The sequence below is a fragment of the Triticum aestivum genome, chromosome 5D, assembly GCF_018294505.1.
Source record: "Triticum aestivum cultivar Chinese Spring chromosome 5D, IWGSC CS RefSeq v2.1, whole genome shotgun sequence".
NCBI lineage: Eukaryota > Viridiplantae > Streptophyta > Magnoliopsida > Poales > Poaceae > Triticum > Triticum aestivum.
In genome coordinates this window covers 248,977,972-248,995,129 of record NC_057808.1, presented here as the reverse complement: position 1 = coordinate 248,995,129, position 17,158 = coordinate 248,977,972, and positions in this window count along the sequence as shown.

The following is a 17,158-nucleotide window of genomic DNA, read 5'->3' as shown; positions in this document are numbered from 1 at the left end:
TGGGGGGAGCTTTTACCATAAGCTCCACCCTCGACAGCAAATAGGAAAGCGAGCTCATCACTTTCCTGCGGGCGAATGTCGATGTGTTTGCATGGCAAGCCTCCGACATCCCCGGCGTTCCCAGGGAAGTGATTGAGCACCATCTTGTTGTCTGTCCTCATGCACGGCCGTCAAGCAAAAGGTCAGGAAGCAAGCTCTGGAGAGGCAGGAGTTCATCACAGAGGAGATCAGGAAACTAGAGGCAGCAGGCTTGGTAAGGGGGGTGCTCCATCCGACGTGGTTGGCCAACCCGGTAGTGGTGCGCAAGGCAAACGGGAAGTGGAGACTGTGTATTGATTACACATACATCAATAAAGCTTGTCCAAAGGATCCCTTCCCGTTACCGCACATCGACCAGATTGTTGAGTCCATGGCCGGGTGTGACCTGTTATCGTTCCTCGACGCCTACTCAAGGTACCACCAGATCTTCATGACAAAATAAGACGAGGAGAAGACCACATTCATCACCCCATGTGGTACGTATTGCTTTTTACGGATGCCTTTCGGGTTGAAGAGTGCTGGCTCAACCTTTGCAAGGGCAGTCCAAATTAGTTTTGAGCCCCAGCTACATATAAATATGGAAGCCTATATGGATGACATAGTGGTCAAAACCAAGGACAAAGCAACACTTGTGCAAGATCTGGAGGAAACATTTGCAAACCTGCGCAAGATCAACCTCAAGCTGAACCCTGAGAAATGTGTCTTCGGTGTCCCGTCCGGCAAGCTTCTCGGGTTCTTTGTGTCGCAGCGCAGGATTGAGGCAAACCCAGATAAGATCAAGGCCATCTAGCATATTGAGGCACCTAAGCGGATCAAAGACGTGCGTCGGCTCACTGGCTGCATTGCCGCCATGAGCAGATTCATCTCCAAGTCCGCGGAGCGTGCCCTTCCCTTTTCCAAGATCTTGAAGAAGACGGGCCCAATGGAGTGGACCCCGGAGGCCGAGGTAGCGCTGCAGGATTTGAAGAGGTACCTCTCGTCTACCCCAGTGCTGGTTGCGCCCAAACCACAAGAACCGTTGCTGCTATACCTAGCAGCAACGAATCAGGTGGTTAGCGCCACACTGGTGGCGCAGAGAGAGGTCGACGAAGAGGTAGCGGTGGCGGCAGAATCAACGGATGGCGAGCTCGAACCCTCCCCGGCAGGGCTCGGTCCCGGCAAGATTGAGTCCCCGGTAGATGTCGGAGTAAGTGGCCACGGGTAGCTAAACCGGCTACCCCTGGCTCTTCAGAAAATTTATCAGGCATTTGGGCCTTCAAGCACTCCAAGCATTTGGGCCGCCTTCCCGGGCCGACTACCATTAAAGCCGACTCCCGGAGGGCGACCCAGCCTCGCCGACTCCAAGAAGCCGGCCAAGAAAGACACCGACTCCTAGAAGCCGGTCAAGACCATAACCACCCCTACATAACGGTGACCTGATGGGGCATGGCCACAGTGCGGCCCACGACCCCCGAAGCCCGAGGCGGGCATGGCTACAGGAGGCCGTACGGGAGGGATGTCTCCCGTGCGGCCCGGCACTGTAGCCACGCCAGCTACGACGTCATCCACGACCCTCTCCTGTACGGCCCAAGGACCGCGGGCCCCTTCAGCTAGAGAGAGGCGTGAAGGCGGCCCGGCTTTCCCTAGTCGGCCGGGAGCATAGCCGGCCTCCGGAAGCCGACTACTCCCTTCCTCGAAGCAAGAGCCCCATTAAGGAGACAAGACGAGGTGAGGCTACAGTGATAGGCCCCGAGGCGGCCCGCTGTAGCCATGCTCACCTCGACAAAGCCCTCATCATCAGAGGCGCGGCTACAGTAAGCAGCCGCCGACAAAACCCTAGGCGGTGGGGCCGGCCTGTTGACCGAGTAGCCGGCAGCCGGCGGGACCCAGCAGCCGGCGGAGAAGCCGGCAGGCGTAGACACTGACGGCTGGGACCAGATCCCAGCCGGATTACCATTGTACCCCCGGGGGGTAGGCCTATATAAACCCCCCGGAGCACCCATGCAAAGGGTTCGCATCCAAGATAGCACACGCACACACCATAGATAGAGAGAAGCAAGAGCTAGCCTTGTTCTTCTTCTCCCTTGATCCCAACAGCTCTAGGAGCGATTGTAGCTACTCTTTATCGAGCTAGTGATCATGCGGAAACCCCGCAGAGCAGGACTAGGGGTGTTATCTCCTCGGAGAGCCCCGAACCTGGGTAAGATTCGCCGGCGTGCATGTCTTCGCCTCATCCCGTTTCCAGGCACCGGCGACGTTTTATTGGCTCCCACAATGATACGCCATCCTTTGGCATATGTCGCACCAACCACCCGACATTTGGCGCCCACCGTGGGGCCAGGTGCACCGTCGTCCGGAGACCTGTTCTGGACGGGAACCTTCTTCCTTCCCCGCGAGCGCAGCCAGCCTGCTGCGCCCGATGGCGCTTGCCCCGACGCGCTGCAAGGCGTCGACGACGCCTGCGCAGCGAGCCGCCTCGCCGATCTGCTCGGCGAGACTCGCATCTCCGACGAGCCTGCGTCCGACGCAGGCACCGACTACCCCGAGAGCCGCCTCGTCAGCCTCCTCGACCAACTTCACGTCTCCAGCGAGCCTGCTGCGGACATGGAGTCTGTCGGCTCCACCGACCCGATGCTCATCGACTCCGACACCGCGTCGCTCGACGCCTACCCCTCCGACGTGGTGGTCTTCGACGACCCACTCCCTCGAGCTGACAGCGGCAGCAGCGCTGTCACCGAAGTGCTGGTCATCAGCCACGTCTCCAACTCGGGCGGGAGCGCCCGCGACGCTCAGCAAGCAGCGATGCACGACCTCTCCATCCCCCTCCCGGCCGACGCCGACGCCGAGACCCTGGAGGCACGCCGTCTTGCCCTCATCACGGAGAGCAAGAAGATAGCCTCGATGAGACGCCTCACCGAGGCCCACCAGCGCGAAGTCGACCGCGCCGCCTTCGGGACGCCGCCGCCGAGCGGCCCGAGCCGAGCCGGCTTCGTCCAGAAGCGCGGCGCAGCCGTTGCCAGCATGCTGGGCGCAGATCGCCCCGTCTACGCCACCCCGCTCGAGAATCTGCGAGCCGCTCAGGCGGCAGCAGAGGAGCTCAATGGGCTGGGAGCCGATGAGCTCCCTTACATGACAAGACGGATCCAGCAGCTGATCGACGCGGCTGCAGAACGGCACGAAGCCGGCGCCCGAGCTGATAGCCATCCCCCGCGCCGGGAGCACGCCGCGACGTCCCGCTCGCCGACTGCGAGCGGCACGCGCCAGAAGAAAGACAAGGAGCCGGCTGCCAGCCGCAGCCGGACCCGCATCACTATCGAGCGCGACGCGGAAGGCCGCCCTCGGGCGGTTGAACATCAGGGAAACCTGCCGCCTCCTCCTCCGCCTCGAAGAGAAAGACGCCTCACTCCGCCGCCCATCACACATCCGACTCTTGGCGACCGACTCGGCCGCCGAGAAGGAATCGGCGAGAGTGACGCCCGCCACAGGATCGACCGCCTTGCTCGGTCCCTGGCGTTAGAAGAAGAAGTCGATGTCGGCCCGCCATGCTTTGGCCCCCGCATCCGCGACGAGCCCTTCCCCAAAGGGTTCTCGCTCCCCAGAGACACGCCCAAGTACAACGGCTCGGTGAAGCCGGAAGATTGGCTCATCGACTACTCCACAGCCGTCAGCATCGCCAACGGCAACCGGCGCGTTGCCGTGAAGTACGTCCCCCTGATGCTGCAGGGCACGGCGCGCACATGGCTCAACAGTCTCAAGCCCTACAGCATCAACAGTTGGCTGGACTTCACCGAGGCTTTCGTCCGCAACTTCACCAGCACCTACAAGCGGCCTCCCAAGCCTCGCCAGCTCTCCCTCTGCGTCCAAGGGCCCAACGAGTCGACCCGCGACTACCTCACGCGATGGGCCGAGCTCCGCAACTCCTGCGAGGGAGTGCATGAGGTCCAGGCCATCGAGTACTTCACTGCCGGGTGCCGAGAGGGCACCCTCCTCAAGCACCGACTCCTCTGCGACGAGCCCGCCACCCTCGACGAGCTACTCGTCATCGCCGACAAATACGCCACTGCCGACTCCTCCATGAAGACCGAGCTCCGAGTGGACGCCTCGGGGAAGGTAGTCGCTCCGGCTCCCAAGCAGCCGGCTGGCGACTCAAACCGGCGCCCCTTCCAGAACGACCACAAGCGCAAGGGCCCCATGCCGACTTCCTCCAGTCGGCAGGTGGCCACAATTGAAGACGAGCAGCCCGAAGAGCGGCCTGCTCCCAAGAAGAAGGGAGGCCGGCCGCCCTGGCAGCCGTCCTTCTCCTACGAACAAGCACTCGATGCCCCCTGCAAGTTCCACAGCGGCGCGAAGCCGTCCAACCATACAACACGGAAATGCCACTGGCTCACCCGCATCACCAAGGGCGAAGGGATCGTGCCGCCTCCGCCTCCCGGCCCGCCGCCTCCAGCTCCCCAGCAGCCGGCGGCCCGGCCGGCAGTCGGCGCCATCCAAGACGAGTTCCCCGAAGCGCACGACGCCTACGTCGTCTTCACGAGTCAAGTCGACGACAAGCGCAGCCGACGCCGGCAACACCAAGAAGTAAACGCAGTCGCCTCTAGCACCGCCGAGTTCATGCATTGGTCGGAAAAGCCCATCAGCTGGAGCCAGGCCGACCACCCAGAGGTGATGCCTTCGCCTGGCTCCTATGCTATGGTCTTGGACGTCACCCTTGCGACGGAGAGGCGAGCTGCCAGATTTTCCCGCGTCCTGATAGACGGCGGAAGCAGTATCAACATACTGTACCGCGACACCATGGACAAGCTGAACATCAAAGCAAAGCAGCTCATGCCGAGCCGCACTGTCTTCCATGGTATCGTACCCGGCCTATCTTGCTCTCCAATCGGCAAGATCAAAATGGATGTTCTCTTCGGAGACAAAGATCACTTCCGCCGGGAAGCAATATGGTTCGAGGTGGTGGACCTGGAGAGCCCCTATCATGCACTACTTGGCCGACCTGCTTTGGCCAAGTTCATGGCTGTGCCCCACTATGCCTACCTGAAGATGAAGATGCCGAGCTCGAAGGGGATCATCACGGTAGCCGGCGACTACAAGAAGTCCATCGAGTGTGCCATGGCCAGCAGCCGGCTGGCCGAGTCCCTCGTGGTGGCGGAAGAGAAGAAGATGCTGGAACGGGTTGTGGCCATGGCCGGCAAGCAGCCGACCTTGTCCCCCAACCCCAAGGACTGTGATGCGCAGGGCTCCTTCCAGCCTGCAAAAGAGACGAAGAAGATACCTCTAGACCCGGAGCACCCGGAGAGGTTCGCCGTGATTGGGGCGAACTTGGACAGTAAATAGGAAGGCGAGCTCGCCGACTTCCTCCGTGAGAATCGAGACATCTTTGCATGGTCCCCAAAGGACATGCCGGGTGTCCCGAAGGATTTCGCCGAGCACAAATTACATGTCCGAGCTGATGCGAAGCCGGTCAAGCAACCCCTCCGCCGACTATCAGAAGAGAAGCGAAGAATCGTGGGAGAAGAGATAGCCCGGCTCCTTGCAGCCGGCTTCATCATGGAAGTGTTCTTTCCAGAATGGCTTGCCAATCCAGTTCTGGTTTTGAAGAAGAATAACAAGTGGCGCATGTGCATAGACTACACAAGTCTGAACAAGGCCTGCCCAAAGGATCCGTTTGCTTTGCCACGGATTGACCAAGTAATAGACTCTACAGCCGGATGCGAGCTGTTGTGTTTTTGGATGCATACTCAGGGTATCATCAGATCAAGTTGGACCCAGCTGACCGCCTGAAGACTGCCTTCATCACACCCTTTGGAGCTTTCTGCTACCTGACAATGACATTCGGCTTGAGAAACGCCGGTGCCACTTTTCAGCGTTGCATGCAGAAATGTCTCTTGAAACAACTCGGCAGAAATGCCCACGTCTACGTAGACGACATTGTGGTGAAGACAGAGAAGCGCGGTACCTTGCTGGAAGACCTGAAGGAAACATTTGCCAACTTGCGCCGATTCCAGATCAAGCTCAACCCCGAGAAGTGCGTGTTCGGAGTGCCAGCCGGCCAGCTGCTCGGCTTCCTGGTCTCCGAACGCGGCATTGAGTGCAACCCTGTCAAGATCAAGGCCATCGAGAGGATGGAGATACCCACCAAGCTGCGAGATGTGCAGAAGTTCACTGGCTGCTTAGCCTCCCTGAACCGTTTTATCAGCCGACTAGGAGAGAAGGCTCTCCCCCTGTACCGACTCATGAAGAAGTCCACTCACTTTGAGTGGAATGATCAAGCCGACCAAGCCTTCCATGAGTTGAAGAAAATGTTGACCACTCCGCCTGTCCTGGCCGCGCCGACTGAGAAGGAGCCCATGCTCCTCTACATCGCCGCGACAAGCCGAGTCGTCAGCACTGTTGTTGTGGTCCAGCGCCCGGAGGAAGGCCGAGCCCAGCTGGTCCAGAGGCCGGTCTACTATCTCAGCGAAGTACTATCCAGCTCAAAGCAAAACTACCCGCACTACCAGAAGATGTGCTATGGGGTGTACTTCGCTGCCAAGAAATTGAAGCCCTACTTCCAAGAGCACCCCATCACGGTCGTGTGCACTGCCCCGCTCGCCGAGATCATAGGCAGCCGGGATGCATCCGGCCGGGTGGCCAAATGGGCCATTGCCTTGGCGCCCTACACGATCTTCTATCAACCCCGCACCGCCATCAAGTCGCAAGCATTGGCCGATTTCCTCGTCGACTGGGCCGAGACCCAGTACCTTACCGCCGGCTCCCGACTCCACCCATTGGCGGATGCACTTTGACGGGTCCAAGATGCGCACCGGCTTGGGAGCCGGCATCGTCCTCACCTCTCCCAAAGGCGACAAGCTCAAGTACACGCTGCAGATCCACTTCGCCGCCTCCAACAACGTGGCCGAATACGAGGCGCTCGTACATGGGCTCCGGCTAGCCAAAGAGCTCGGCATACGCCGGATCCTGTGCTATGGCGACTCCGACTTAGTGGTCCAGCAATCATCTGGCGATTGGGACGCCAAGGACGCGAACATGGCGAGCTACCGCTTCCTCGTCCAGCAGATGAGCGGACACTTCGAAGGGTGCGAGTTCCTTCACGTGCCAAGGGCCGACAACGACCAAGCAGATGCCCTAGCACGGATCGGCTCCACCCGACAAGCCATACCGACTGGCGTCTCCCTCCAACGCCTCCTCAAGCCGTCCATCAAGCCGTCTCCAGAGTCGGATTCCATCTTCGTACCGCCTGCGCCAGAAACAGCCGGATCCGGCTCAAGAAATCCCGCAGGCGGCACGGGGACTTCGACGACTGCCCCGGGAACCGACGTAGTCGCACCCGGCCCAGGGACCTCAGAGCCCGGGCCCGGCCGGGGACTGCAACGACGCAAGAAGTGGTGGTCGACCCCAACGCAACACCCAACCCACCCACCCGAGTCATGGTGGCCACGATAACAGCAGAAGAAGTCACAGCTCCCTCATGGGCCCAGCCCATCCTCAAGTTCCTAGTCAGCAGAGAGCTGCCGACTGATGAGATCGCAGCAAGACTAGTGCAACGACGAGCCGCAGCATACACAATAATCAACAGGGAGCTGGTGAAGCGCAGCGTTACTGGAGTCTTCCAGCGTTGCGTCGAGCCAGAAAAAGGAGTGGCAATCCTCAAAGACATCCACCAAGGCGAATGCGGCCACCACGCCGCCTCAAGATCCCTCGTGGCCAAGGCTTTCCGCCATGGGTTCTTCTGGCCGACTGCCTTGGAGGATGCTAAAGAAATAGTCAAGACCTGCAGAGGATGTCAAGTCTTCAGTTCCAAACAACACCTGCCGGCTTCTGCCCTCAAGACCATTCCCCTCACCTGGCCTTTCGCCGTCTGGGGACTGGACATGGTGGGCCCTTTCAAGACGGCCCGCGGTGGCATGACACACCTGCTCGTTGCGGTGGACAAGTTCACAAAGTGGATCGAAGCCAAGCCCATCAAGAAGCTGAACGGGCCGACTGCCGTGACATTCATCACCGACATCACTACTCGGTACGGCGTGCCGCACAGCATCATCACCGACAACGGCACGAACTTCGCCAAAGGCGCACTGGCACGTTTCTGCGCGACACAGGGCATCCGACTGGACTTAGCGTCCGTTGCCCACCCGCAGTCAAACGGCCAGGTCGAGCGAGCAAATGGACTTATCCTCTCCGGCATCAAGCCCCGACTGGTTGTACCACTGGAGCGATCGGCCGGCTGCTGGCTCGAAGAGCTGCCGGCTGTCCTCTGGAGTCTGCGCACTACACCCAACAAGTCAACCGGCTTCACTCCATTCTTCCTCGTGTACGGTGCCGAGGCTGTCATCCCAACAGACATCGAGTTCGACTCGCCTCGGATCACCATGTACACGGAGGAGGAAGCCAAAGAAGCAAGAGAAGACGGCGTCGACCTACTGGAAGAAGGCCGGCTGTTAGCCCTCAGCCGGTCCGCCATCTACCAGCAAGGCCTGCGCCGCTACTACAACCGCAAGGTCAAGCCAAGATCCTTCCAAGAGGGCGACCTTGTGCTCCGGCTGATCCAGCGAACAGCCGGCCAGCACAAGCTCTCGGCCCCTTGGGAAGGCCCCTTCGTCGTCAGCAAGGCACTCGGCAACGACTCCTACTACTTGATCGACGCGCAAAAGCCAAGAGCACGCAAGAGAGACGACTCCGGCAAGGAGTCGGAGCGACCATGGAACGCAAACCTCCTAAGACGATTTTACAGCTGAAAAGCAGTATGTATCACGTTACCCCTTTTTGTATTAAGTTACAAACCAACAGGCCCCCCGAACAGTACTCGGGGACTGCCTTTTATTTATCTATGGATGACGAGTGTCATATCCATGAATGTCTTATTACATTTTGAATTCTTGTCCGGCACCGGGTCCGACTAGTCGGCCCGGGGACTGGCCGCCTTAAGCTATATTACAAGTTCTTCCCGAAGTCAGCAAAGTAGTGCGCCGGCTCCCCAGTCCTCTCTTGTTGAAAGTCGCAGCTCAAAGAACTGACTGTCCGACTAGCAAGAGAGAAGACAGAAAGGACGCCCACACGAAAACGGCTAAGGAACAACTAACCTATATAGCAAAAAGACGGCCTCCATATATGCCTGCCGGCTGTCACAGCAGCCGGCTGGCCGGATTCCTAAAAACTTAGCTTAAGTCCGACCGAGCTAAAAGTACTTCCCCCTCCCCAATCGGCCCGGCACTCCCCGGCTACAGATTGCAGAGCAACTGTTTGACTAGGGAGACGGCAACCAAGGGAGGGCGGCAAAGGAACAAAGCAGAAGGACAAAAAGCAAAAGTATAAGGAAAGACCGATTGCATAACTTATATACATAAAAGCCCCCGATAGGCGGCAACAGACTTGAGTTTCAATACACCCAGTGGGTGGAACTGCGCAGACTTAACCAAAAACATTGTTCAAGAGTAACAAGACAGGAAACAAAAGAAAGAAGACAAAGGCGCGAAGGCCGAGTTGGTCGGTGAAGGCAGCTCGCCGGCTGAAGGAGTGGCCGCCTAGCTGGTCCCGGCTTGACCGCCTCCCGCAACAGGAGACGCACTCGCACGCAGCGTAGTGCTGGAGGCGCGGTCAGGCTGGCCGGCTGCTCCACCAGCCGGCTCGACGTCTTCACCCTCCTCCTCCTCCTCTTCGCCCTCGTCGCTGGAGTCGATCTCCTCCGCCGAGTCCTCGCCGTGCGCCGGGTCCAGCCGCAACCAATCTTCCGGCTGGGCGACTCCATTGTCGTCCACCTCGGGGGCGAAGACGTTGGTGTCGGTGTAGTCGGCGATCGCCGAAGCTCGCCGAATGATGGCCGGCCGGGCCGGCTCCAGCTCCGCGTCGGCTTGCTGCCGCCAGGTGGCCAGCTGGTCCAGATTCAGGCCTGGGTACCAGGCCTTGACGAACTCCAGCGCCCGCCCGGCGCCGGAGCGAGCCGCTGACGCCTTCCAAGCCTCGAAGCGCCCGACGGCCACCTCCAGCCAGTCGGCGGTCCGGCTGGGAGTGCGCGGGATCGCTTGGCCGGGCCAGAGGGCGGCCAAGACCTGCGACCCGGCACGCTGAAGCCGGCGGAGCAGCCTGTGAGCCGGCTGGATACGAGCCTGGATCGCCAGGAGCTGCTCCTCCAGCGAGCGGCCGGCAGTCGGCGAAATCTCGAAGCCGGCTCGCCTCTTCTCCTGGCGACGAGCTTCGATGGCCTGGTTGGCGGCAGTGGAATAGCCGGGGAAGTACTCTGCGCAGAAAAGAAAAGAAGAACCCCAAGTCAGAAAAACAAGTCAAAATGACAGATGGCAAGAAAGGACGAAGGGGTAGACGACTTACCATCAACCAGATCCTCAATCTGGCCATAGCCGGAGACCAGAGTCTGCCTGGCTTCGTCCCAGGCAACCGCCTCCGTCTCGAACTCAGCCTGGAGGGCGGCTTTGCGGTCCTGCGCAGCCTTCAGCGCTGCCTTGTGGCTTTCCTCCTGGTCGGCCAGCTTCTTGACCAGGCGGTCGCGCTCCTGCACCAAGGCGGCAAGCTCCGCGTCCTTGGCACGAAGAGCAGTCTGGGACTCCCCCAGCTGTGCCCTCAGACTGGCGTTGGCCGCTGCAGAGATAGAAGAACAAGAAGAACGATGAGAAAACATCAAGGAAGATCCGAGCCGACTGCTCAGCAGTCGGCCCGAACCTCGGGGACTACACCCAGTGGGTGCGCTGACGCGCCCCCACATGAGAAAGAGATCAAGTCACATACCTCGGCTTTCAGCGAGATCGGCGGTCTTCTGCGTCAGCTCCCGAGCCTGGGAGTTGAAGGCGGCCGCTCGGAGGTTGTGATAGTCCTGCAAGATGGACAGAAGATCGACGTGAGAACGAAAGCAACGACGAGAAATCATCAAGGAAGATCCGAGCCGACTGCTCAGCAGTCGTCCCGAATCTCGGGGACTACACCCAGTGGGTGTGCTGACGCGCCCCCACGAGAGAAATCAAGAAGAAAATGAGAATACTAACCCGGATGACAGCCCGCGTGGCGAGGAACTCGTCGGTGAACTGCCGCAGCACCGCGGCTTGGCCCTGGAGCCGGGTCCGGACGTCTTGCGCGGCGATGTTCACTACGGCTGACCCTCCGCCTGGCGTCCACCCGGAGGTAGCGCTGGCCGCCTCCGCGTCTTGGGCCGACGAGCTGCAGCCCACGGCCGGCCGTGGCTCCGACACCGCCTTCTGCGGCTCCGACGCGGCCTTCCCTGCGCGCCGGCTTGGCGGAACCCGGACCGCCACCGCAGCTCCCGCGGCCGGCTCGCCTTCCGCCGACTGTGCGGGCGCAGGCTCGGTCTGACCGCCTTGGGCCGCCCTGGTCGGAGGAGTCGGCCCCGGCGCCTCCCTCACGAAGATGACGTCGTCACCGCTCCCGCCCAGACCCGGCTGGGAACCGCTGGCTCCCCCTGGCGAGGGATCCGCGTCCCCGGGCGCCATGGCGCACAGGGGGGTGACCATCAAGGCCTCCCCTGCCGCCGCTTCGGCCTCGGCCTCTGCCTGGGCCTTGGCTGCGGCCTCGGCAAGCGCCTTCGCCGCCTCCTCGGCCCGAGCTGCCTGGGCGGCGGCTGCCTTCCGTGCCTCCGCCTCCCGCGCTTCCCGGTCCTCCCGCGCCTCCCGCGCGTTCCTTTCCGTCGCCTCCAGGTGGGCGGCGCGGGGATCCACGCGGCAGGTGGTGCTCCCAGAGCCCCCCGGCGACTCGACAACGGAGCCGGCGGCCGCCCGCTCGAGTGACAGTGGAGCTCTGATCAAAGAAAAGAAGACAAAGGTTCAGAAGACCACCCAAGAAAAGAAAGAAGGAGAATACACAGAAAGAAAGAAAGCTTACGCTGACACAGCCTGCGGCTGCTTCACCACTGTGCGGAAGCGAGCCGCCTTCGCGGCCGCTTCTTCCCGCCTGGTGGCCGCCGCCCCACCCCTCGGTTTCTTCGGCCGGCTACCAAACATGCCCTGGGTGGCGCGACGTTTCTGGCCTCTACCCCGAGCAGGCTGCGCGCCGGAGGAGCCCGCGCCGCGTCCGGAGGCTGGCTGGCGGGGCGGGACGGCTTCGGCTTCGTCCTCGTCCGGCCAATCATCGAAGGTCGCGGAGAGCCCAGCGCCGCCTGCTTCGCCGCCGGCTTGGCCACCAGCCGGCTCGGCGGCTTCCTCCATGTGGACCGCCCCCAGATCGGGGTCCTCCTGGTCGTGCTCGGTCCGGTCGGGGATGAAGCGGCGCTCCACGTCCGCCCCGCTGGCCGGGCGAAGCAGAGGACTCTGTCGAAAGAGCAAGCCGACTGAGTCAGAGTCGGCCCGGAGGAACTCGGCCACAAAGAGAAAAAGAGAAGGGGAGTGTACCATAGGTGGAGGATTGGCGCGGCTGTATGGCTCCTTGCCGAATTGCCAGTCGTCGGGAAGCTGGCAGTTGGCGAGGTAGTTCACCATGTCGGCCGCGTCGGCCCGCGGCATCTCCATGGTGCACATCCGGCTCGGGTCGAGCTGGCCGCTCATCTGACAGATCAGATGAGGCCGGCTCTGGAGCGGAAGGACCCGGCGTGTGACGAACGCGGCCAGGAGGTCGGACCCCGTCAGGCCCTCCGTCTGGACCATCACCCGCAGGCGGGCGATGGCGGCGTTTCCTCCCTGCGACAGCGTCACCGCCCGGAAGGACCACTGGGGCAGCCTCCCCGCCGGCGGGCCGGCTACGTAAGCCGGCAGGTTGACGTAGTCGCCCCGTGGAGCGATGTTCCGCACGTAGAAGTATGATTTCTGCCACTTCTTCACCGATTGGATCAGCGTGATGACGGGGAAGGGGTTGTCGGCGCCCGATCTCCGCGACGCGATGAAGGCGCCAGTGTGGGCCGGCACGCCCTGGCTGCGCGTACCCAGCTTCGACTGGAAGAACTCCCCCCAGAGCTCAAGGGTGGGGAGGACGCCGAGATAGCCCTCGCACAGGGTGACGAAGGCCGACAGCAGCACCACCGCGTTGGGGGTGAGGTGGTGCGGCTGGAGCTGATAGAAGTCCAGCCAGGTGCGGAAGAAGGCGCTCACTGGCAAGCCGAAGCCGCGCAGGAAGTGCGAGCGGAAGACCACCCGCTCGCCATCCCGCGGCGCCGGCCTGATTTCTTTCTCCGGCGCGAGGCGGACCTCCACTTTGTCCGCACTGGGAAGACGCCGTGTGTCGCGGAGGAAGTCGATGTGGTCGTTGTGGACGATGGAGCCATCCCAATCCCCGCCACGCTGCTCTACGTGGGGAGGCATGGCGGAAGCTAACACGGCGGCGGAGGAGCGTGCGGAGGAAGAGCGCGGCGGCGAGGCGCTGTTGCGAGAACGAGCGAGGCGAGAAGACGAAGGGAGTAGGAGGAGCGTGCGAGGGTCTGCCGCCCTCCACCTCCCCCTACTTATAGCCTCACGCGGCCGAAGAGGCCGGACGTGGGGGGGAGACGTGGGATTAACTGCGCCCACTCCCTCCACGTGTCGCGTTTATTACGCATAAGTGTGAGCCGAAACTACCGCACGGAACGTGCGGGCGGTTCCGGGATGTAAAAGATCCGCGCCTGGGCCGGGGCGTGGACGTGGCGGGCCCCCTCTCTGCGGCAACGTCCCGTCTCGCGCGTGGGCTGGCAGGCTTTCCGGCTACGTGGCGCGCCGTCTGCCCGCGGCCCAGCGCGCATGCCAGCGGATTCCCGCCCTCCGACTCCAGAAGATTTCGGCTCAGGCGACATGCCTGCCCAAGGCCGGCTCCCAGCTGCCGGCTTGTCGCGATGGGAAGCTGTTCGAGCTTCTCGAACCCCACTCCACCTCGAAGCCCGATCAGCTTCGGGGACTACTGTCGGAGTAAGTGGCCACGGGTAGCTAAACCGGCTACCCCTGGCTCTTCAGAAAATTTATCAGGCCTTTGGGCCTTCAAGCACTCCAAGCATTTGGGCCGCCTTCCCGGGCCGACTACCATTAAAGCCGACTCCCGGAGGGCGACCCAGCCTCGCCGACTCCAAGAAGCCGGCCAAGAAAGACACCGACTCCTAGAAGCCGGCCAAGACCATAACCACCCCTACATAACGGTGACCTGACGGGGCATGGCCACAGTGCGGCCCACGACCCCCGAAGCCCGAGGCGGGCATGGCTACAGGAGGCCGTACGGGAGGGATGTCTCCCGTGCGGCCCGGCACTGTAGCCACGCCAGCTACGACGTCATCCACGACCCTCTCCTGTACGGCCCAATGACCGCGGGCCCCTTCAGCCAGAGAGAGGCGTGAAGGCGGCCCGGCTTTCCCTAGTCGGCCGGGAGCATAGCCGGCCTCCGGAAGCCGGCTACTCCCTTCCTCGAAGCAAGAGCCCCATTAAGGAGACAAGACGAGGTGAGGCTACAGTGATAGCCCCCGAGGCGGCCCGCTGTAGCCATGCTCACCTCGACAAAGCCCTCATCATCAGAGGTGCGGCTACAGTAAGCAGCCGCCGACAAAACCCTAGGCGGTGGGGCCGGCCTGTCGACCGAGTAGCCGGCAGCCGGCGGGACCCACCAGCCGGCGGGACCCACCAGCCGGCGGAGAAGCCGGCAGGCGTAGACACTGACGGCTGGGACCAGATCCCAGCCGGATTACCATTGTGCCCCCGGGGGGTAGGCCTATATAAACCCCCCGGAGCTCCCATGCAAAGGGTTCGCACCCAAGATAGCACGCGCACACACCATAGATAGAGAGAAGCAAGAGCTAGCCTTGTTCTTCTTCTCCCTTGATCCCAACAGCTCTAGGAGCGATTGTAGCTACTCTTTATCGAGCTAGTGATCATGCGGAGACCCCGCAGAGCAGGACTAGGTGTGTTATCTCCTCGGAGAGCCCCGAACCTGGGTAAGATTCGCCGGCGTGCATGTCTTCGCCTCATCCCGTTTCCAGGCACCGGCGATGTTTTATTGGCTCCCACAATGATAAGCCATCCTTTGGCATATGTCGCACCAACCACCCGACAGTAGAGGTTGACACCAGTGCCACAGGGCCCACGCGACTAGGTGAAGTGGCGCAGAAGAAGAAAATGGTGCATCACCGAGTTTACTTCGTCAGCTCCCTCTTGCAGGGGGCTAGGTCGAGGTACTCAGGTGTGCAAAAATTTCTCTTCGGCCTCCTTATGGCCTCGAGGAAGCTGCGTCATTAGTTCCAAGCGCACGAGATCACCGTGGTCACCCGCCTCCCGTTGCAACGGATACTGCATAACCCAGATGCAACGGGGAGAATCGTGGAATGGGCCCTGGAGCTGTCGAGTTTCGGTTTGAAGTTCGAAAGCACCTCGACGATTCAGAGCAGAGTCTTGCCGGAGTTCGTTGGAGAATGGACCTCGACGCCCGACGAAGAGGTACAGGAGACCACTCTCCCCGGCAAGGAAACGAGCCGCAACTGGATCATGTACTTTGATGGGGCTTTTTCGCTGCAAGGCGCCGGTGCTGGCGTGCTGCTTGTCGCACCCACCGGAGAGCACCTCAAGTATGTCATCCAAATGCACTTTCCCTGGGAGATGTCAACTAACAACACCGCCGAGTATGAGGGCTTGCTTGCCAGTTTCAGGATCGCAGCGGACCTCGGAGTCAAAAAGCTCATCGTCAGGGGCGATTTGCAACTCGTCGTCAGGCAGATCAACAAATATTATCAAAGCCCGTTGATGGAAGCTTACGTGGATGAGGTGAGGAAACTGGAGGAGCGCTTTGACGGTATACAAGCAGAGCATGTCCCTCAGACGGAGAACGACATCGCCGACTACCTGTCAAAGCGTGCTGCCCTCAAGCTACCTGTGGAACCAGGTACTTTTGTGCTTCAGTTAACTCAACCATCCGTCGAGCCATCAACTGGGAAGAACAAGCGGAGGAAGCTAGGCTTCGGCAAGTACTTCCCCACCGAGCTCCCCGGAGCCCCTAGCGAAGATGTTGCCGTGGATGCCGATCCTGCCGCGGGGCAACCGACTCCGGCAGGGCCTCAGGCCGTGGCCGTAGAGACAGCCGCTCCCGTGGCAGAAGAGATGCCTTTGGTCCTTGCCATCGAGCCATAGGCTCCGGCATGGGCACAACACACCGTCCGATTCCTGCAAATAGGAGAGCTTCCTGAGGAGCAGGAAGAGGTAGAGAGATTAGCCCGCCGGTCTGCTCTGTACCAATTCGTTGACAACGTCTTGTACAGATAAAGGCCGAATGGGGTGAAATTGAAGTGCATCTCCCGGGAGGAAGGACTAGAGCTGTTGGCAGAGATACATGGAGGCATATGTGGCTCCCACATAGGGTCGAGGGCCCTTGCCGGCAAGGCTTTCCGGCAAGGTTTCTTCTGGCCCACTGCCCTCCATGATGCGGCGGCACTAGTAACCAAGTGTGAAGCGTGCGAGTTCCATTCGAAGAAGCTTCATCAACCAGCTCAAGCCCTTCAAACCATCCCTCTCTCCTGGGCCTTCTCGGTCTGGGGGCTCGACATATTGGGCCCTTTCCTCGTGCAGCCAGGGCTTTGAGTACTTGTACGTTGCAATCGACAAGTTCACAAAGTGGCCAGAGGTGGAAGCGGTGAGGAAGGTGACAGCACAGTCGGCCATCAAGTTCTTCAAAGGGCTAGTTTGCCATTTTGGTGTACCCAACAGGATCATCACCGATAACGGCACACAGTTCACAAGCCACGCCTTCATGCAGTACATTGAGGATCTCGGCAGCAAGGTCTGTTTTGCTTCCGTGGCACACCCACGTAGCAACGGCCAAGCGGAGAGAGCAAATGCTGAAGTTCTGCGAGGCTTAAGAACGAAGACTTTTGACAGGCTGCGCAAGAGTGGAAGGCGCTGGTATGACGAGTTGCCGACGGTTCTTTGGTCGATCAGAACGACGCCAAATCGAGCCACCAGCCAGACACCCTTTGCTCTGGTCTACGGGGCAGATGCAGTTCTCCCCACGGAACTCATATACGGGTCACCTCGAGTGCTCGCTTATGATGAGCTTGAGCAAGAGTGATTGCGTCAAGATGATGAAACGTTCCTTGAGGAAGAACGTCTCCGGGCGGCTGTGAGAGCAGCACACTACCAGCAAGCCTTGCGCCGCTACCATAGCCGCAAGGTTCATGCCCGGAGCTTTGAGGAAGGCGACCTTATTATTCAGCACGTTCAGTCGGCCATGAATTCCAACAAGTTGACGCCGA